General features: G+C 35.3%; 1 pseudogene; it reads right to left on the reverse strand.

The window, feature by feature from the left end:
• Positions 1-563: 563 nt before the first annotated feature.
• LOC108949163 (serpin-ZX-like) lies at positions 564-13,506 on the reverse strand (annotated as a pseudogene).
• Positions 13,507-21,910: the final 8,404 nt, after the last annotated feature.

Consider the following 21,910-nt stretch of genomic DNA (forward strand, 5'->3'; position numbering starts at 1 on the left):
AGAAGCAATAGAAGTTAGAGAGAGTAATCCACAGATTGTAGTTTGTGAGATAAATAGTGAGTGTGAGTAATATTGTAGTGATGTGTTTTAAATAAATAGTGTTATTTCTTTCAAGATTGTAGTAGTCTCTTGACACTACTACATTGTAATATTATAGTGATTATATTGCTTTGTTCGGGTATTGTATTTTACCCATTAAAAGAGTTGGTGTCCTTGTTATTCTCTTGTGTTATTATTATTTGTCGAGGATATTATTCCTGGGTAGATTATTATTTTTTCCAACAATAATAGCATCATAAAGACGAGAAAGTAAATAAATGAAAAGCAAAAGCAATAACCATGAAAAACCATAGGAATAATAACCACTAGCAGTCTAAGATAAAAATACTATCAGACTAGCCTCACATAGGTACGAAGTAGAATGATTATAACTGAGAACGAAACAGCATCTCTAATTAGAATAGTTTCAATCATACAAAAATAATTTACATTTAATGTAACTAAGAAAAATTGATGTGCTGAAATAGGAGAAAAAAAATTAATAATAGACGCAATGAAACTAAACCAAAATGTGCTAAACAGCGAGAGGATTCAACACAGTCCCTATGAACAAAATGACACCACTAACATCAGCTTTCACGAGAAATAAGAAGGGATGATCAGCAATAAAGTCTATCTCCTCTTTAATCATCATACGTGAGCACCCACAAATCATTGTAGCGGCAGTAATTGCCGCAGTTTCTGTACCTTCCTCATTGACTTCAATAAACGACTTGTGAAAAACTTTTGTTACTATCAGAGGGTAAATATCGTCCACTATCTCAGTGAGACCACGACCAGAGTATGGCGATATGAGACCATCGCCATCGCCAGTGAAAGGCAATGTGAGGCCAAGTTCTTTTAGAACCTTGGAAGCTTCAAAATTAAAAGTTATTTTGAATTTGGGAATAAGAAGCCTGCGCACATCAGCTGTCTTAGATGGTAGATGACGATTTAAGAATTCAGGTTCTGAAATCATTTTCTCCCATATAGTTGATAAGCCGTCATTGGCATCAGGGAGAATAAAATACATGCAAAAGCTACTATTGTCATGGCCATATTTATAAGGAAGTCCCAACACTTTAAAGCCATCATAGGCTGCTGCTACTGTGGAAAATTTATTAAGGGTGTGTAATATGACCAAATTTTCATGACATATGCCATGACATAATATTCATTATAATAAAATTTGTGGATCGTGACATTTGCCATGACATAATATCCATTATATGGCCAAGGATTTCTTGCTATAAATATATGAGTTTCTCCTCATTTGTAAACACACTAATTCAAGAGCTTTTCACTCTTGTCTTTCTTTCTCCTCCTTTATTTCATTATAGAGTATTTTGTAAGAGAGTGAGTGTTGGAAAACACTTGTGTGAACCCTTTCTTTGGAGTGATCTTGTGAGGTTATTCTCTTGGGGTATTTGGGATTAATTAGAGTATTTACTCTAATTTTGTACTCTCTTTTGTACTCTTGTTGGTATAGTGAAATTGGTCCTCTCCGTTTGTGGACGTAGGTCACCTTGACCGAACCACGTTAAATTTGTGTCTTCTTTATATTCTTTAATTGCCGTTATTATCAACTTCCATTGTCTTTGTTATTGTCATTATACCGTTGTTTGGCTAAATTCCGCACTACCCAGGTTCCCGATCCTAACAAATTGGTATCAGAGCCAGATCTAACTGGGTTAGTTTAAATAGCCAAAATGACTCTAACAAAGTCTTATGTTGAGAAATTTGACAGAAGTGCAAACTTCGGAATGTGGCAATTAAAGATGGAAGATATCCTAATTCAGGATGGCTTAGATTTGGCAATGCAAGGAAAGGAGAAGATGCCGGATAAAATGACGGATGGAGAGTTTACCGTCATAGACAAAAAGACAAAAGCAGGTATTATTTTAAATCTTTTAAATGAGGTTTTGCGTGAAGTTGCAGCAGAAAGCTCAGCCAAAGGCATATGGGAAAAGCTTAAAACCCTATATATGAAAAGAACAGTAGAAAAGAGGCTTTACCTAAAGCAAAAACTCTACATTTTTTGTATGGCTGAAGGTACCTCTATACTTACTCATCTTGATACTTTTGATTCTCTTGTTATGGATTTAAGTAACATAGATGCTGAAATCAAAGATGAGGATCAAGCTGTGTTATTGCTTGTTTCCTTACCCAGTCGTTTAAACATATAAGAGATACTATACTTTATGGAAAAGATAATATCTCTTATAAGGATATAAAATCTATTTTGAAATCAAAAGAACAAATAGATAGAGATATTACTGGGGAAAGTAGTAGGAACCAGGGGGAAGACTTATTCATAAGAGGTAGATCCAATAAGAAAGATTCAAGTAGTGAGAAACCTAAATCAAGGTCAAAATCCAGATACAGAAATGTCATGTGCAAATATTATCATAAGAAAGGTCACATTATTTCTGAATGCTTTAAATTGAAAAACAAAGAAAATCATACAAAAAAAAAATGAGCACAAAAATAATAACACTGTCGAAGCAAGTGTAGCTGCTGATGAGACTGAGGGAACTATTTTTTTAGCAACTAATAATAGTTTCAAATCTAACAATGAGTAGTTTTAGATTTGGGTTGTTCTTATCATATGTGTCCCAGTCGGGATTTATTTACCACATATGAATCTATTGGAGGTGGAGTTACAAATTTATTGGAAAAGGTACAGTCCGAATCAAAATGCACGATGATGTGGTGAGAACTCTCACCGATGTTAGACATGTTCCTGACTTGAAGAAAAATTCCATCTCTTTGGGCACTCTAGAATCTCTTGGGTGCAAGTACACAGGTGAAGGTGGAGTTCTGAAAATTTCTCATGGTGCTCTTGTGATCATGAAAGCACGCAGATCTGGTACGTTGTATACTCTTTTGGGATCTAGTATTACAGGTGCTGCTGCAGTTTCAATATCAGATAAATCAGATTCTGACATCACCAAATTGTGGCATATGCGATTGGGGCATATGAGTGAAAAAGGTCTTTCCATCCTCAGAAAAAGAGGTCTCTTATGTGGCCAAAGTACTGAAAATATGGAGTTCTGTGAACATTATGTGTTCGGGAAGCAGAAAAGAGTCAGCTTCAAATCTCCAGCGATTTATAGAACAAAAGATACTTTGGATTACATTCATTCAGATCTTTGGGATCCTTCACGTACCCCATCAAAAGGTGGTGCCAGGTATATGTTAACTTTCATTGATGATTATTCAAGGAAAGTTTGGGTTTATTTCCTGAAAAATAAAAGTGATATTTTCTTAAATTTCAAACAATGGAAAATTTTGATTGAGAAGCAAACATGAAAACAAGTTAAGCGGCTTAGAACAGATAATGGCTTAGAATTTTGTAATGATGAATTCAACGAATTTTGCAAGAATGAAGGAATTGCTCGACATCGTACTGTGAGAATGACACCTCAGCAAAATGGTGTGGCAGAAAGGATGAATAGAACTCTTTTGGAAAGGGCTCGTTGCATGATTTCAAATGCTGGGTTGACAAACGCCGGGCAGAAGCTATCTCTACAGCTTGTTATATTGTCAACCGAGCTTCTTCTGCACCTTTGAACTTTAAGACTCCAGAGGAAGTGTGGTCAGGTACTCCTGTTAATTATTCTGATTTAAAGATATTTGGTTGCCCTGCATACATGCATGTAAATGATAGAAAATTAGAGCCAAGGGCTAAAAAGTGCATTTTCCTTGGGTATGCATCTGGGGTGAAAGGATACCGACTATGGTATCCTGATCCCATGGCACCAAAATTTATAATTAGCAGAGATGTAACCTTTGATGAATCCTCTATGTTACATTCTAGAAAAGAATCTTCTAGTTCTTGTGATACAGATAAAGGAAAGTATACACAGAACCAGGTGGAGATTAAGATTGGCATTCCTTCTGAGCCAAGCTCATCAACTTTGAAGCAAAATACAGTTGAAACTCGAAGTTGAGACAGAAGCTGAAATTCCTGAAGTTGAGACTCCTGAAGTTGAACCAGAAGAGGAGTATTCTATAGCCAAACATAGACCAAGAAGAGAAGGTAAACAACCATTAAGGTTTGGAGATTATATTGCATTTGCTTTTTCAGTTGCACAGGAAACTGAAGAAATTGGAGAACCATCAAAATATTCAGAAGCAGTTTCTGGTGCTGACTCAGCCAAGTGGCTGATTGCAATGAATGAAGAAATTGAGTCTCTCCACAAGAATGGTACTTGGTCTCTTGTGAAGCCGCCATCAGGAAAAAGAATTGTTGGTTGCAAATGTGTCTTCAAGAAAAAGGATGGCATTCCAGGGGTTGAAGATGCGAGGTATAAGGCACGATTAGTTGCAAAGGGATATAGTCAGTTACAAGGAGTTGGTTTTAATGATATTTTCTCACATGTTTTTAAACATAGCTCTATTCGTGTCTTGCTTACCTTCGTTGCCATGTATGATTTGGAATTAGAACAACTTGATGTTAAGACAGCTTACTTACATGGCAAACTTGAGGAACAAATATACATGCATCAACCCGAAGGATTTGAAATTGAAGGAAAAGAAGATCATGTTTGCTTGTTGAAGAAATCCTTGTACGGATTAAAGCAGTCTCCAAGACAATGGTATAAAAGGTTTGATTCCTTTATGTTGGGTCATGGTTATTCGAGGAGCATGTATGATAGATGTGTTTACTTCCGGAAGTTAAATGATGGTTCATTTGTGTACCTATTATTATATGTTGATGACATGCTCATTGTTGCTAAGGATTTAACAGAAATTCACAATTTGAAAAGTCAGCTGAAAAGTGAATTTGAGATGAAATATTTGGGAGCAGCTAAGAAAATCCTTGGCTTGGAGATCAAAAGAGATCGAAAAGCCAACGGACTATTTCTGACCCAGAAGAAGTACTTGGAGAAAGTCTTGGAGAGGTTTGGTATGAAAGATGTTAAACCAGTTAGTACCCCTCTTACTGCTCATTTTAAGTTATCAACTGCTCAATCCCCGCAGTCAGAGGAAGAAGATAGGTACATGGCACATGTTCCTTATTCGAGTGCAGTCGGCAGTATTATGTAAGCAACGGTTTGTACACGTCCAGACATTTCACAAGCAGTGAGCGTGGTAAGCCGGTATATGGATTGCCCTGGTAAAGCACATTGGCATGTTGTGAAATGGATTCTCAGATACTTGCGAGGTACTTCAAACACATGTTTGGAGTTTGGGAGAAATATTAACACTTTGGTTGGTTTTGTAGACTCAGATTATGCAGGTGATCTTGACAAAAGAAGATCACTGACATGCTATGTATTTTGCATCGGTGGTTGCGCTATTAGTTGTAAAGATACATTACAACATGTAGTAGCTTTATCTACTATCGAAGTAGAATATATGGCAGTGACCGAGGCGATCAAAGAAACTTTATGGTTGAAGGGTCTATTTGCGGAACTCAGTTTACACCAAGGTGGTATTACTATTTTCTGTGATAGTCAAAGTGCCATTCACTTGACTAAAGATTAAATGTATCATGAGAGGACGAAGCACATTGATATAAAGTATCATTTCATCCAAGAAACCATTGTTGAAGGAAAAGTCTCTGTTCAGAAGATCAACACTATAGACAATCCTACTGACATGTTTACAAAACCTCTTCCAGTTTCCAAGTTCAAGCTTTGCCTGAACTTGATTGGCATTTACGAAGAATTATTTTGCCCATTGGGGCTTTTGCGGAGAACGTGAAGCAAATTTACTATATATAAGCCGAAATTAGGCCAAGGTGGAGATTTGTAATATGGCCAAATTTTCATGACATTCGCCATGACGTAATATCCATTATAACAAAATTTGTGGATCATGACATTTACCATGACATAATATCCATTATTAGGCCAATGATTTCTTGTTATAAATAGAGGAGTTTCTCCTCATTTGCAAACACACAAATTCAAGAGTTTTTCACTCTTGTCTTTCTTTCTCCTCCTTTATTTCATTATAGAGTATTTTGTAAAAGAGTGAGTGTTGGAAAATACTTGTGTGAACCCTTTCTTTGGAGTGATCATGTGAGGTTATTCTCTTGGGGTATTTGGGATTAATTAGAGTATTTACTCTAATTTTGTACTATTTTTTGTACTCTTGTTGGTATAGTGAAATTGCTCATCTCCGCTTGTGGACGTAGGTCACCTTGACCGAACCACGTTAAACTTGTGTCTTGTTTATATTCTTTAATTGCTGTTATTATCAACTTTCATTATCTTTGTTATTGTCATTATACCGTTGTTTGGCTAAATTCCGCACTACCCGAGTTCCCGATCCTAACAGGATGCTTTAATAGATGTTCCATTGAGGAGATGGAACTCATAGTCTTTTGTTTCTGAAGCGTTGAACTTCTTTACCCATTCTCCTTTGAAATATATTGCATTGGCCAATATGTGCCTAGTCGTGTTGCCGACAGCACCCGGAGGAAGAATCTCTTTGACGAGACCACTAGTTTTCTCTTTAGCCCACTTATTGACTTCGTTGGCAACTTCATCAGCCTTGAATTATTAGTTAAAACAAACAGGGAACATAACATCAGACCAGGCTACTAGACGGATTAGAAAAGATGCTTTATGTTGGTTCGTATCCTAAACTCCAGCCGTTCCCGATTTGAACTTTTTTGTTTTTCGAGTTTCAAACTATGTAAATTTTGACCAACATTTTGAAATGCATTTTTTCATCTTATGTATGAGAAGATTTACAACTTTGAATATCTAACTTTTAACTTTAAAATATTGAGTTAATCTAATCCAATATAGCTTTAAAGATCTCGAAAAGCGAAAAGCTCCACAAATGGAGCAGAGTGAGTAACATTACGTTGGAAAAGCACAATAAATAAAGTCTATTACTCAAATAGTTACTCAACTATCCGAAATTATATACCAAAGTCATCTTTCTTCCGTTTATAATAACAAACGGACTTAACTATGCTAATAGCACTCAGAAGGTCACTCAACTAAATTTCTCAAAATTTTGATCGCCAAATACCTATTTTACCCTTTAAATTATCAACTTTTATCTTCTTCTTCTTTTATTTTTTTATATTTTTAATATAATAATTTTTTTCTTTTTAATTTATATTATGGACTTACCTTAGAAAATATAAATTTTATTTATAGATTAAAAAAATTAAAATAGTATTTAAGCATATACAATGTTGGAATAATAAAATATTGAGCATAGTAGAAAGTTAATTAGAACAATTTGTTCGTAATAATAATTTTGATATTAACAAAAAAAAGTCAAAAAATTATTTACACAATTGAGAATGAAAGAAAATAAAAATTTTAAAATATATATTCCATGCACGTACTATAGAAAATAATTATTTAAATAAAGGTATTTTTTAATAGACATTACATATTCTTGAATATTATGCTCAATAATATTATTATTTCGACATTATATATGCTAGAAAAATATTTTTTTATTTTTTATTTTTAAATAAAATATTTTTGTTCTATAGTTAAGTCCATAATGTTGATTAAAAGAAGAAAAAAATCATAATATTAAAAAAGCAAAAAAAAAAAAGATAAAAGTTGATAATTTAAAGGGTAAAATAGGTATTTGGTGATCAAAAGTTTGATAGATTTGGTTGAGTGACCTTCTGAGTGCTATATGCATAGTTAAATGACTTTGCTTACAAAGTAAAGAAAGATGACTTTGGTAGATAATTTTAGAAAGTTGAGTAACGAGGTAAGTAATTGACTCCAATAAATATATCTATGTTCTTACTAATTTGAAAAGATTCAGCATGCCTCATAAATACTTTGTTAGCATATACTATATGCAAAATGGTTTATCATCTTTGGGATTTTTATAGCCAGCCAGATTCAATATTTATTTTTTCTATGCGGTATACATAAATTATATATTTACTATACAAAAATTATACATATATATCATATATCCATGGGCTATTTTTAGTTTTATAGATTAGGTGGGTCGACTATTTTTAGTTTAACAGATTAAGTGGATGGCTATTTTGGTTCATTCTCCTTTATGCTGAAGTTTGGTGATTGATCACCTGCAGAAACCCTAGCTAGAGGGAGAAGAGAAAGAGAGGAAGAAGAAGAGAAGAAGAAGAAATATCTGAGAGAAAAATGAATGTATCAGTGGAAAATTTTCTATTCCACACACTTTGTATCTCTTACATGTACACATATATATACATGTGTGACTTCCCACTATTATAACTAACTAACTAACTATGTCATTAACTCCCTAACTGACTTATCATACATAAATAAACTAAACCACCTCTCATTATCAGGTTACACTTTTTTCCTTAACACTCCCCCTCAAGCTAGGTGGTATGAAGATATCAAGTACCCCTAGCTTGGACAGCAAATAGTCATGTTGAACTCTGGTTAAGCCCTTGGTTAGGATATCTGCTAACTGCTCCTGAGTTGCTATATATTCAGTCCTCACCAGCCCATTCTGTATCTTTTCTCTTATAAAATGACAGTCGATTTCGATGTGTTTAGTGTGTTCATGGAATACTGGATTGGCAGCTATTTGAATTGCTAGCTTTGTTGTCTGTGAGTATGTTCACGGGAAGTTCAACAGCTACTCCAATATCCTTAAATAAGCCAAATATCCAAACTAACTCTTCTACTGTTGATGCAATGCTCTTATACTCTGATTCTGCTGAGCTCCTGGAAATAGTGCTTTGCTTATTTGACTTCCAGGACACTAATGACTCACCATACTTGATAAAGAATCCAGTTACTGATTTCCTTATGAGAGGACAGGCTGCCCAGTTAGTATCACAGTATGCTGTAATAGTGTTCTCCTTTCTGCTAGACAACAGTATGCCTTGTCCAGACTGCCCTTTCAAATACCTGACCACTCTTTGTGCAGCTTCCATATGAGACCTCTTTGGCTTCTGCATAAATTGACTGAATGTCTGAACACTATATGCTATGTCTGGTTGTGTAGCTGTCAAGTAAAGTAGCTTTCCTAGTAACCTCTGGTACTTGCTGGGGTCTGTCAAGGTTTCATCTGTTGTGCCCTCAAGAACACCAATGTGTTCATCATATTCCTTAGTAGTGAGCTTGACATTAGCTTCAATAGGTGTAACTGGCTTTGCAGCTCCCAATCCAAGCTCAGAGATGAGTTCTAGTGTGTATTTCCTTTGATGCATCAGAATACCTTGTTGTGACCTGGCAAATTCAATGCCAAGGAAGTATTTCAACTCTCCTAAGTCCTTCATCTTAAAAGTCAGTTGTAGCTTAGTTTTGACTTCATTTATTAGTGTTAGATCAGATCTAGTTAGAAGCATATCATCCACATAGACCAAGATGATGACAGTGTGGTTGCATGTCCCTTTTACAAATAAGGAGTGATCATGTTGACTCTGCATGAAGCCTAAGTGCACCAGTGCTTCAGACAACTTAGCATTCCACTGTCTTGGTGCTTGTTTGAGGCCATACAAGGATTTTAAGAGTCTACATGTTGGTCTACTCTCCCCCTAACTCTAAAAGCCTTGAGGCAGAGTCATATATATCTCATCATGCAAGTCACCCTGTAGAAAGGCATTGTACACATCCATCTGATGAATGTGCCAATGCTCAGAAGCAGCAACTGCAAGAACAGATCTGACTGTAACCATTTTAACCACTGGACTGAATGTTTCCTGATAATCAATGCCCTCTTGCTGGCTATACCCCTTGGCCACAAGCCTGGCCTTGAACCTTTCTACCTCACCTGAGGCCTTGTACTTTACTTTGTATATCCATTTGCACCCAATAGGAATTTTGCCATCACGCAAGGAGACCACATCCCAAGTGTGGTTAGATTCTACCTCACCTGAGGCCTTGATTCTGCTAGCTGCATGGTCAGAATCAATAGAAGAGGGAGGTGAGGTGAGCCCAGCATCAACAATAGAAGATTTAGGGGGCAAGAACACAGGTGGTATAGATGCTGAAGAGTCCTTGAAAGGGAAAACATCTTCCCTGAAGGAAACATCTCTGTTAATGAGAAAGCAATGACTATCCAAATCTAACAAAATATAACCCTTTTGAGTATCAAGAAACCCCATAAGGACAGTAGTTTTAGCTCTAGGAAGAAGTTTGTCTGTCTCCTGAATCTGTTTGGCATAACACAGACATCCAAGAACTCTCAGATGGTCCAAAGTGGGTTCTCTACCATACAACAACTCAAAGGGAGATAGGCCATTGAGTACAGAAGATGGCATTCTATTAATAATATATACTGCTGCAAGAACACAATGACCCCAGTACTTAATAGGAATATTGGCCTGAAACCTTAAGGCTCTAGTCACCTCCAGGATATGCCTGTGTTTCCTCTCAGCAACTCCATTCTGCTGAGGGGTGTAAGCGTGTAAGCACATGTCTTCTGATGGATAATGCCATATTTCTGGAACAAGGTGTTGCATACAGAGTTAACAAATTCAGATCCATTATCAGATCTGACTGCCTTCAAGGTTTTGTTAAATTGAGTTTGAACAAACACAATAAACTGAGCAAATACAACACACACATCAGATTTTAACTTCAAAAGAAACAACCAAGTCATTCTGGTAAAATCATCAATAACAGTCAAGAAGTACTTATTTCCATCAAAGGTTGCATACTTGTAAGGACCCCAAACATCCACATGAATTAGATCAAATGCATCAGTGCTCTTAATACAACTAGTAGGAAATGGTAACCTAGTTTGTTTAGCACATGGACATACAGTGCATTTATTGATAGAATCAGTAATACTAGCTAGTTTAGCAGGAAACAGTCTTTTGAGTACCACACTAGAGATATGACCTAGTCTTTTATGCCACAAAGTAATATCAGTAGTTCTTGACTTTATTCCAGCTGCAACTAGGGCAACTGCAGTAAGATTCTTGGCCCCATGTTTCTACAGAAAGTATAGGCCATCTCTTTCCCTACCAATCTCCCTCACCTTGCCACTGAAGAGATCCTAAAATATATAGAAATCAGGATAAAAGGAAGCAAAGCATCTTAGATCTCTTGTCACCTTGGAGACTGACAATAAGTTGAATTTGAATTGAGGGACATAAAGTACTTCTTTAATAGTGCTTCTATCTGAAATATGACTATCTCCAATCTGAGTAACTTGAGTGACATCTCTATTAGGTAGTAGAACTCTTCTAGACTTAAAAGGTATGATTAGGGAGGTTTTGGTCAGTAAGTTAACATCTGATACCATATGATTTATTGCACCTGTATCAATGATCCATTCTTGTTCTTGTGAGTTAGTGGATGTTAAAAGAGAGGTATCAATACCTGCTGCATTTGAGTAACTTGGGGTATTGTTCAAAATCTGCATTATCTGATCATATTGTTCCTTGGTAAAGGGAAAACCACCACCTTGTGGAGCAATATTTGTTGATCCCTGAGGTTGTGAAGTGCCTTCCTGATTCTGAGTGCCTGAGATCCCTTGACCCTGTAATCCTTCAGTAACTTGGCTCACATACCGATGTCCTTGATACATAGGCATAGGTTGCATTGGCATAGATGTCATTGACATGTTCTGAGAGACATGATTTATGTGCAAAGGCACAACATGACTAGGTTCAATCATAGCATTGTATGCTCCAGCTCCCCCTTTCTTTTTAAACTTATAGTCTTGCGGATATCCTATGATTTTGTAGCAATTTTCTTTACTGTGGCCTTTCATTTTACAGAATTCACACTGGACATTGTAATTCTTCTAAACTTTGGATTAAAATTAGGCTTAGCACTGTACAGGGCAGTAGAGTCATAGGCATTTATGTTTACATTAGGAGCAGATCCTAACACTCCAGCAGTGGCTGCTATAGTTCTCTGACTTTCATCACTCATGAGCATAGCATAAGCTTGATTTACTGTTGGTAAGGGTTTCATCATAAGAATTTGACTACGAGCTTGAGAGTAAGAGTCATTTAGGCCCATTAGAAATTGATACACCTTCTGTTTTCGTAAATGCACAATAAATTCTTTTGTCTTAACACAGTCACAGCCAGGAGTAGGTACTACAGACTCAGTCTCATCCCAAAGATCTTTGAGCTTCGAGTAGTAAACAGAGATAGATGCAGTACCTTGATTTAGAGTGGCAATTTCCTTGTCCAAATTATAGCAACGTGTCTCATTCACCTTGTCAAAACGTTCCTGCAGATCCATCCACACTACCTGTGCACTAGTAGTGTATGCAATGCCACTGATTAATACCGGAGCCACTGAATTCATCAACCATGACAGCATAATTGCATTGCACCTCTCCCATTGATACCAGTACTTCTCACGAAACCGCTCCTTAGGCCACCTGCCATCAACAATCCCAAGCTTATTTCGACCAAGTAATGCAATTTGCATTAATCGATGCCATAGAGAGTAATTGTCAGTGTCGGTTAGCTGAAATGAGATCAAGGAGATTCCACTTGTATCGCCGGGAGCTAGGTATAGAGGATGAGTGACTGCTACTGTCACTCCTTCCTCAAATTCATCCTCTGATGATGCATGCGAAGCATTTTCAACAGTAGTATTTGGACTTTCATTCAACAAATCATCACCCGCCATTGTTGAGCAATTTCGAGTTGAAAAAATAGAAAAATTGAGATATTAGATCTGAACCAGAAATTTGATTGAGAAGAAATTGAGGATCGATATCTAAGCTTCAATTCCGAGCTCGGAGCTCTGATACCATGCTAAAGTTTGGTGATTGATCACCTGCAGAAACCCTAGCTAGAGAGAGAAGAGAAAGAGAGGAAGAAGAAGAGAAGAAGAAGAAGAAATATCTGAGAGAAAAATGAATGTATTAGTGGAAAAATTTCTATTCCACACACTCTGTATCTCTTACATGTACACATATATATATACACGTGTGACTTCCCACTACTATAACAAACTAACTAACTATTTCATTAACTCCCTAATTGACTTATCATACATAAATAAACTAAACCACCTCTCATTATCAGGTTACACCTTTCTCCTCAACACTTTATCGGTTATCTTTAAACTAAAATCTTTATTAACGAGTGAAGGGCTAAGACTAACCTTTTTCTGAAAATCAACATAAGCCGAAGCAGCCTTGTAAACATTGTCCATAATCTGTTTGCAAGAATGCTTGAAAGACAGAGTTCAATCAACCCAAGCCCCATTAGCAACGGACAAACGAGGACCTCCCCTTGGGCTGCCATCAGCTAAGACATTAGCGACGAGCCAAGAAGAAAGAAAATTGACTTCTTCAATGGAGTTGAGGTTGAAAAACGACAATAGTTGGTCCAACGTCTGGCCGTTGGAGCCAGTAGCAATGAGACCAAGAACTATTTGAATTGAGAGTGGCGAAAATACCATGTTAGAATCATGGCCTTTAAATTCGCTGCTGAATACATGCTTCGCGAGTATCAAAGGAATATCGCTCTGCTTTTTAACCGATTCCCGGAGATTCATATTGCTAAAATATGAACAGAAATCCATATTGCAGATTGGAGATGATTAAAATTCTGATGAGTGAAATTAAACTAGAGAGGAGAGTTGAGACTCCTTATATAGAGGTTAAGTTGTTAGCCTACCGCCTAGTCTAATTAGGGTTTGTGTTACTCATTCGAAGGAAAAGTAACAGTACGCTAATTACAGTACCATAATTACTTTCTTCCTACTCTAATTAAAAAGGTTAGGACTTAATTGCGTTTACCATACACAGGCTCGATTACGCCTCTGATTTTCCGATTTGCTTAGTCATTCTCATCTTTATTTATTGTTTATTCATGAAAATATACTTTCCATGATTCTAATTGTTAGGGTAAATTTCACAAATGATCATATAATTATGATTTTTTTTCAATAAAATCATATAAATTAGTTTTCTTACATCAAAATCATAAAGCTCTCACTAACTCATACAAAAATAACACAATTTTCCAGTATTTTTTATTTTCAGTATAATAGATAATAACCCAATTAAAATAGGAGAAATATAATGCGGTCATTAGTTGCTTTCTAAATATGAAACTAGGGGCAGCTCGACATAATATGGGCCTAAGGCGAAAATAAAAAGTGAGACCTTAAATTTTTGTAATTATTATTATGTACTCTTAAAATTTATACTAAAGAAGTTATAATTAGTTTTAATTATTGCCAATGTATAACCAATTTGTTTAATATTTCTTGTATTTTATCATATTGAACTTTATTAATTTAGTTTTTAAAAAAATTCAACTGAGGCAACTGATATAGAAATTATTAACGGTAATTGAACTAATACTTTTTACCTGATTGAGTTTGACAATTAGAGTTTCTTCTACTTATACATTTTCTTTTAACACTTTTAATTCTAAATATAAGTTAAAACAAATAATACTGTAATTATAACTACTATATTTCAAGAGTCATTCAATATTAAGGACGAATTTTAATAGTTACTTATTAAAGTAACCTGAAAAATGTCTACAAAGGCACTCAAAGTGTTACGACCCAAAATCTGACTAATCGTGATGGCACCTAACCCACCCGCTAGGTAAACCACTTAACCACTAACCAATTTCAATAATAATTAATAAAGCAATTTAAGTAAATAATTATCTTAACCTTATACATTCCCCAAGAACTGGTAGTACAAATCATGAGCTTCTAAGAATAGAGTTTACAAAGCTCGTATGAAGTAAATACATCATTTATTTGAAAAGTACATAAACAGAATTTTATGAATCTAAGGCTACCATGAACAAGAGGCAGCTACAAGCGGAACGCAGGTACATCTTCAGATCCAGCTCTCAACGAACACAGCAACATCAACAGCCAACATCTGCACGCAAGGTGCAGAAGTGTAGTATGAGTACAACCGACCTCATGTACTCAATAAGTAACAAACCTAACCTTAGGTTGAAAGTAGTGACGAGCTTTTACCCAGGTCGGGTCCAAAACCAATAGTCCACAATAGTCCATAACAACGTAAAGCAATAATACAAGAAGTAACTCAGAGATAAAATGCTCAGCTAAATCATGATTTCTAAAAATAGTTCTTTCTTTCAAGTACATCAGTGAAAACCCAAATCATTTACCGAAGTTGCCAAAAATATGAATAAGTTTGAAAACAATAATTTTTCCGAAAATCCTTTCAATAATAAATGAGATGTTTCATTTTCTTTCCAGATAACCCGTGTAAAACAAATGCATCAATATACCCATCTGTCAATATGTGTGATAAATTATGAATGATGTGATGTTGTACAACATGAGAAAAATACATCTCTATGCCTGTATGTCATGTGTGTATGTCAATGCGATGCAACTCATTGATAAAATCATATGCATACTCTCAGAGTATCATTTCACTCAGTCCTCACAGTCACTCAGTCCTCCTAGTCACTCAGTCCTCCCAGTCACTCAGTCCTCACAGACGCTTGGCACTCGCACTTGGCACTCGCACTCAATAGGTACCTGCGCTCACTGGGGGTGTGTACAGACTCTGGAGGGGCTCCTTCAACCCAAGCGCTATAATCTGCACGGACAACTCACGTGTTGCACGGACAACTCACGTGCTATAGTATCGATATCTGTATCCGCACGGACAACTCACATGCTATAATAAGTCAATCTGGCCTGCTGCGACGTGCAGCCCGATCCCATAATAATAAAGTATATAAAGCCAATATGGCCTACTGCGGCGTGCAGCCCGATCCCATAATTATCTTCACAATCAGGCCCTCGGCCTCACTCAGTCATTAATTACTCCAGTTTCTCTCTCATGGGCTCACAGTGTCATGAAAATAGCCCGAAAATGATGATATGATGTATCAATAAATAACAACAGAGAATAAAGATATGATATGTAATGCCATGAATATGACTGAGTATGAATTTTCAATTTAAAATAAATAATTCACAGCAATATGACCTCTGTGGGTCCCAATAATACTGGCACATAGCCTCAACATGATTTTTAATATGATTCTCAGCTCAATTTCTTTAGCACATAAAACTGCATAGAAAATGCCAAGATTATTTGACTATAAAATTCCACGAAAATAATTATGTCATAATTTCCATGGTGCACGCCCACACGCCCGTCACCTAGTATGTGCGTCACCTCCCAACATTTCACATAATACATATATTCAGGGTTCATACCCTCAGCTCCAAGATTAGAAGAGTTACTTACCTCGAACAAGCCGAATCCAATGTCGAGCAAGCTAAACAATGCTCTAGAAATTCCATTATGCGCGTATCAACTTCCAAACGGCTCGAATCTAGTCACAATTAATTTGGTTCAGTCAACACAAATTATAAGAATTAATGCCATATCAAAATACTAATTTTTTTATAAAATCCGAAATTACACTCAAAAATTGCCCGTGGGGCCCACGTCTCGGAACCCGACAAAAGTTACAAAATATGAACGCTCGTACAACCACGAGTCCAACCATATAAATTTTATCAAATTCCGACATCAACTCAACCTCCAAATTCTCAGTTAAAGTCTATGAAAATTTCTACCATTTTCAACCCAATTCCCTAATTTCGGGATAAAAACAGTAATGGATGCAGGTATTTTAACCAAAATTGAGTTAAGAACACTTACCCCATGATTTTTCTTGAAAATCTCCCAAAAATCGCCTCTTCCCGAGTTCCAAATCGGTAAAAATAAAAAATGGGACGAACAGAACTTAAACATTCTTACGAGGTTCGCATTTGCGGACAAAAACTTCTCATTTGCGAATGAACAGTATTTTCGCAATTGCCATAAATGGTTCGCAATTACGAATGAACAGTGTTTTCGCAATTGCCATAAATTATTCGCAATTGCGAATGAACAGTACCTCACCAGAAACCAGCAAACTCAAACTTCTCTGAAATGATCCAAAACCACCCTGAAACTCATCCGGAACCTCCCGGACACAAACCATATATGAATTTCAATCATAAAACATGCTACGCACCTGCTCGCGTACTCAAAAAAATGAAAAGAGATCGTCTTAACCCGATATTGACCATGGTCAAACTCCCAAATTTCTTAACTTTACTAGTCTCTCAACCAATGATCCAAAAATACAACCAAGCCCCTCGGGACCCGTCAAATCATATCAATAAGTCCTAAAATATCATACGGACTTAGTCGAAACCTCAAATCACATCAAATAATGCTAAAATAAAAAATCACACCCCAATTTAAGCTTGATGAAACTTAAGAATTTTCAACTTCTACATTCGATGCCGAAACCTATCAAATCAAGTCTGATTGACCTCAAATTTTGCACACAAGTCATAAATGATATAACAGAGCTATAAAAATTTTCTGAATCGGATTCCGACCCCGATATCAAAAAGTCAATCCCCTGGTCAAACTTTTCAAAAATTCAACTTTTGCCATTTCAAGCCTAATTTCTCTACCGACCTCCAAATAATTTTCTGGACACTCTCCTAAGTCCAACATCACCATACAGAGCTATTGGAATCATCAAAATTTAAATCCGAGGTCGTTTACACATATGTCCACATTCGGTCAACTTTTTTAACTTAAGTTTTCAATTATGAGACTAAGTGTCTCATTTCACTCTGAATTCTCTCCGGACCCGAACTAACTAACCTGATAAGTCATACAACAGCTACAAAATATAAATTGAGCAGTGAACGAAAGAACGGGGCAGTAATACTCAAAACGACCGGTCGGGTCGTTACACAAAGAATTAAGAAAGATTATTCTAAACTAACATTTGTAAGAAGATCGATTTAAGTTGGGACGAATTAAAGACAAGAAATAACTAGTAACTATAATTTAAGAGTTGTAAAACTTTTAGATATAACTATTTGAACCAAATGATTTAAAAATTCTATCGATAGTGCATAATTATTAAATATTATATATAATTTATAGATTTTAGGGCCCCGAGTATTTTGGGCTCCTAAGGCCATTGCGTTAGTGGCCTTAGGCTCTAGCCGGCCCCGTATGAAACAAAGATAACAGTGGTATATATTCGCACAGTAAGATTTGATGATTATTCCGTACAATAAACTTTGCTATTTTCACCAAAAACAGGCTTTTTACTCCAAGTTTTATCACCAGTTCCAATATTGAAGCCTTTACAGGCTTCTGAAATGATAATCTATATTATAGGAGTGGCAATGGGCGGGTTGGGTTGAATTTGGGTGGGCTAAAATGGGTTAGATCAATAAATGGGTCATTGCCCAACCCAACCCAAAGTGTACTTGGGCTAAGATGAGTTGGGTCAAGATGAGCTAAACAATGGGTCATAACCCAACCTGCCCAACTTGACCCATGTGTTTAGAACCATGCTCATCTTGCATAAACAAAATTTTTTACCTTTTATACACCTATGTATAAAAGGTAAATAAATACTATTAGTATTTTGAGAATTAAAATATAATTTCTTAAATAACAAATTGGTATTTTAAAATGTGTAAGTTGAAAAACAAATTGCGGGTGGGTGATGGGTGGTGTAGAAAAACGAAAAAATTAAAAATTGAAAATACAAAAAAAAAAAAAGGTAAAAAAAAATGTGGCGGGGGTGAGGGTGGGGTGGATGACTCGATGGTACAGAAAAACTAAAAATAGAAAACAGAAAATTAAAAATACAAAAAAAAAATACTTTTGTAAAAAAAAAAATTGCGGAGGGGGTTGGGTTGGGTGGGTAGTGCAGAAAAACGAAAAACAGAGAGTGGGGCAACTTAAATACTTTGATTTTCATTTTAAAACTTAGATACAAAAACTAATGATGGGGCAACTAAGTAAATTTCTAGATAAGTTGGGTTGAGATCTCTTTGTTTTGGGTGAGCTTCATGGGTTGTATTTGGGCTACTTCATGAGTCAGAATGAGCTATAAAAAATAATGGGTTAACTTGGACTCAGCCCAAATAGATCCATTAGCAGAGGCGCAGCCAGGATTTGAAACTTATGGGTTCGGTATTCTAGTTCTTTTAAGTTACTGGATTCTATAATAATAATTTATACATATTCCATGAATTTTTCAAGACAAATACAGAGTGTGCACAAAAGCTACTAGGTTCGGCCGAACCCGTAAACAGAAAGCTAGCTCCGCCCCTGCCCATGAGCTAAATTGTTTGTAGCCCAACCCATTAATCTCTGGACGGGTTGGGCGGGCTGGATAGGTTTGGGCTCAAATTGTCACCCCTAATTATAGAGAAAACTACCCTCTATAGCCCCTCAAAATTTTAATAGTCTATGTTTTTGCCCATTGACACAAAATGGCCCTCTGACCCAAACATATTACATCTAATAACCCGAAATATTTATTTTGTATATTTTTTATATATTGACAGTCTATTTTGTATAGTGACAGTCTATTTTGTATATTTTTTTTTATATAGTGACAGTCTATTTTGTATATATTTTGTGTAGTGACAGTCTATTGTATATAAATTGTATAGTGACTATATCTTTAGTATATTTTTATATATTGACAGTCTATTTTGTATAGTAATAGTCTATTTAGTATAATTTTTTTGTATAATGACTGTCGAGATAGTAATATTATTATGTGACTATGTAGATTATGCTCATTGCATCTCATTCTTTTAGCACATCCAACTCTAATGTTTTTAAGAAACATCAAATTTAAACACACGAGAGAGCCATCATCATCAACATCGGGGTTCTATTGCAGATCATTTTATCTCTATGGCTTGACTCATGGGCATATCTATTTTTTGGAAAAAATATATATATTCCAATAAACAAAATACAGAGCTTACTGATGTTCAATCTGCAAACGCAAACCAATTTGAAGCAAAGAAGGCACATTGATTTGGCATAGTGAATCAGTAACAGAGAACAAAAATATTGAAGCTGAGATGGAACGAAAAAGTTTAGAGCAATGAATTTGGGGCTGGTTGACCACCTCGAAGAAACGATTCCACAAAATGGCCCCAGAAGATACAGAAGCCACGTATGAAGAAGAAGAAGATAATGCCACATTCGGTGGCTAGCCGTTATAATTGATTTTGGGCTATAAAATGCATATTTCAATTTGTGACTAACGGCTTATATTAATTTCTAGCAGATGACCATATTATAGAGAAAATAACATTGTATGGCCACTCAAAGATTTTATTAGCCTATTTTTCATTACTTACCCGAAATATCCTTCCGGTCCAATTTATTTGCAACTTATAGCCATTGTCTATTTTTAATGCATTTATCTTCCCGAAACCATATTTATTCCCAACCTTTTTGTCTTTCTTTCATTCTATCCAATTCACATATCTTTCTTCTTATTACCACTTTCAGTCCTATCCTCCTTCTTTCTCACCCTCTTTCTTACCTTTCTCTTTCTCTGTGTCTCCTTCGTCTTCCTTTTTTCTTTATTTTGTTCTTTATTTTTTCATTTTTCTCCCCTTCTCTATATCCCATTTTAGATCTATATTTTTTTCTCTTTATTTTTTACATCACACTGAAAAAGCTTGTTTAAGTACCTAGAAAGATCACAAAATTTTTAATTCAATTATTAAAAAGATTTACTTAATTACGATGCAAGATACAAGAGTGGCAGCAAAAGTCATGGGGTTTTCTAGTTAGCTTCTTCTTCTTCTTATTCGGATCATAACAGTGTTTTGTGAGTGAAGATCTTTTACAGTGAGTATTCGATGGGGAAAAATGACAATGTATAGTCATTGTAAAAATAATAGCCGAAAAACTATATAAAACTGTATATATTTTTTTATATATATACATTATTTATGTTATATACAGAAATTATACAGTTTTATACAATTTTTCGACTACCAGATGTAATTAATTTTTGGCGCGGGATAAAAGTGATAACACCCCGATAGTGGGTGTGGATTTAATGGGGTAGTTGGATGATACTTATATATATATATATATATATATATATATATATATATATATATACACACACACACACACACAATGTATTAGATATTTTATATACACATATAGAGTTGTACATATATACGATAATTTGTATTATAGTTTTATATAAAAGTTATATGTATATTATTGTGCTATGTATAAAAGTTGTATATACATGGTACTTAAATATTAATTTTATATAGAAGTTGTAAAAACACTGTTATACAATGTTAAAACTATATATGCAATGTATACTAAGTTTGGCAGTGTATCATTTGTGTATATTGAGTGTATCCGAGTGTGTTTGTGTATCTAAAGTATATCTTGTATATATTGTGAAATGTACATCTCTCTCTCACACACACACATATAATCTCATTATCTGTGTGTATTTTTTCTTCTTGAGTTGAGTTTTTAAGTAAGTTTTTCTCTTTCGAAAAGTATTTTATTTTTTTGAATTCACCAGCTTTTTGGACTTTTGATCGAATTATTCTGTTTGTGTAATTAAAAACTTATTTGACTGAAATAGTTTTATACTTTACATTGCTTTGGACTGAAGATATATTTTTTTATTACTGTAAATGAGATTTCTAAGATAAAAAATCACTTGAAATACTTGACATGGGTTTAGAATGCGACTACTGGGATTTTTATTTCACTGGCTAGCTGTTATAATTAGTTTTTGGCTTCAAATTGCATAATAGATTTGTGGGCTAGAACTTGTCAAAAGTTTCGGCCGAGTGGCTAAAAGTTAAAGTGGCCCATTATTATAAAAGAGGGAAGTCCAAAACTAAAAAGTTGAATTACTGTAATACCCCTCTAAAATATAATATACCCTACTTCTGTTATTAAAAAAACCGTTGTTACATAATTCTTCACCAACATACACAACCATTCCATAATTCTCATAAACATTATTTTTACACTATTTTCTTACCCAACAACTAGCACTTCAGATGTAACCAAAAAAATTTTTAAAAAAAAGCAAATAACATTAAAATCTTCCATGTGTCATGTTCCCAAATGAACCTTCACGATATAGATGTATGGA

The sequence above is a fragment of the Nicotiana tomentosiformis genome, chromosome 4, assembly GCF_000390325.3.
Source record: "Nicotiana tomentosiformis chromosome 4, ASM39032v3, whole genome shotgun sequence".
In the NCBI taxonomy this organism is placed as follows: Eukaryota; Viridiplantae; Streptophyta; class Magnoliopsida; order Solanales; family Solanaceae; genus Nicotiana; species Nicotiana tomentosiformis.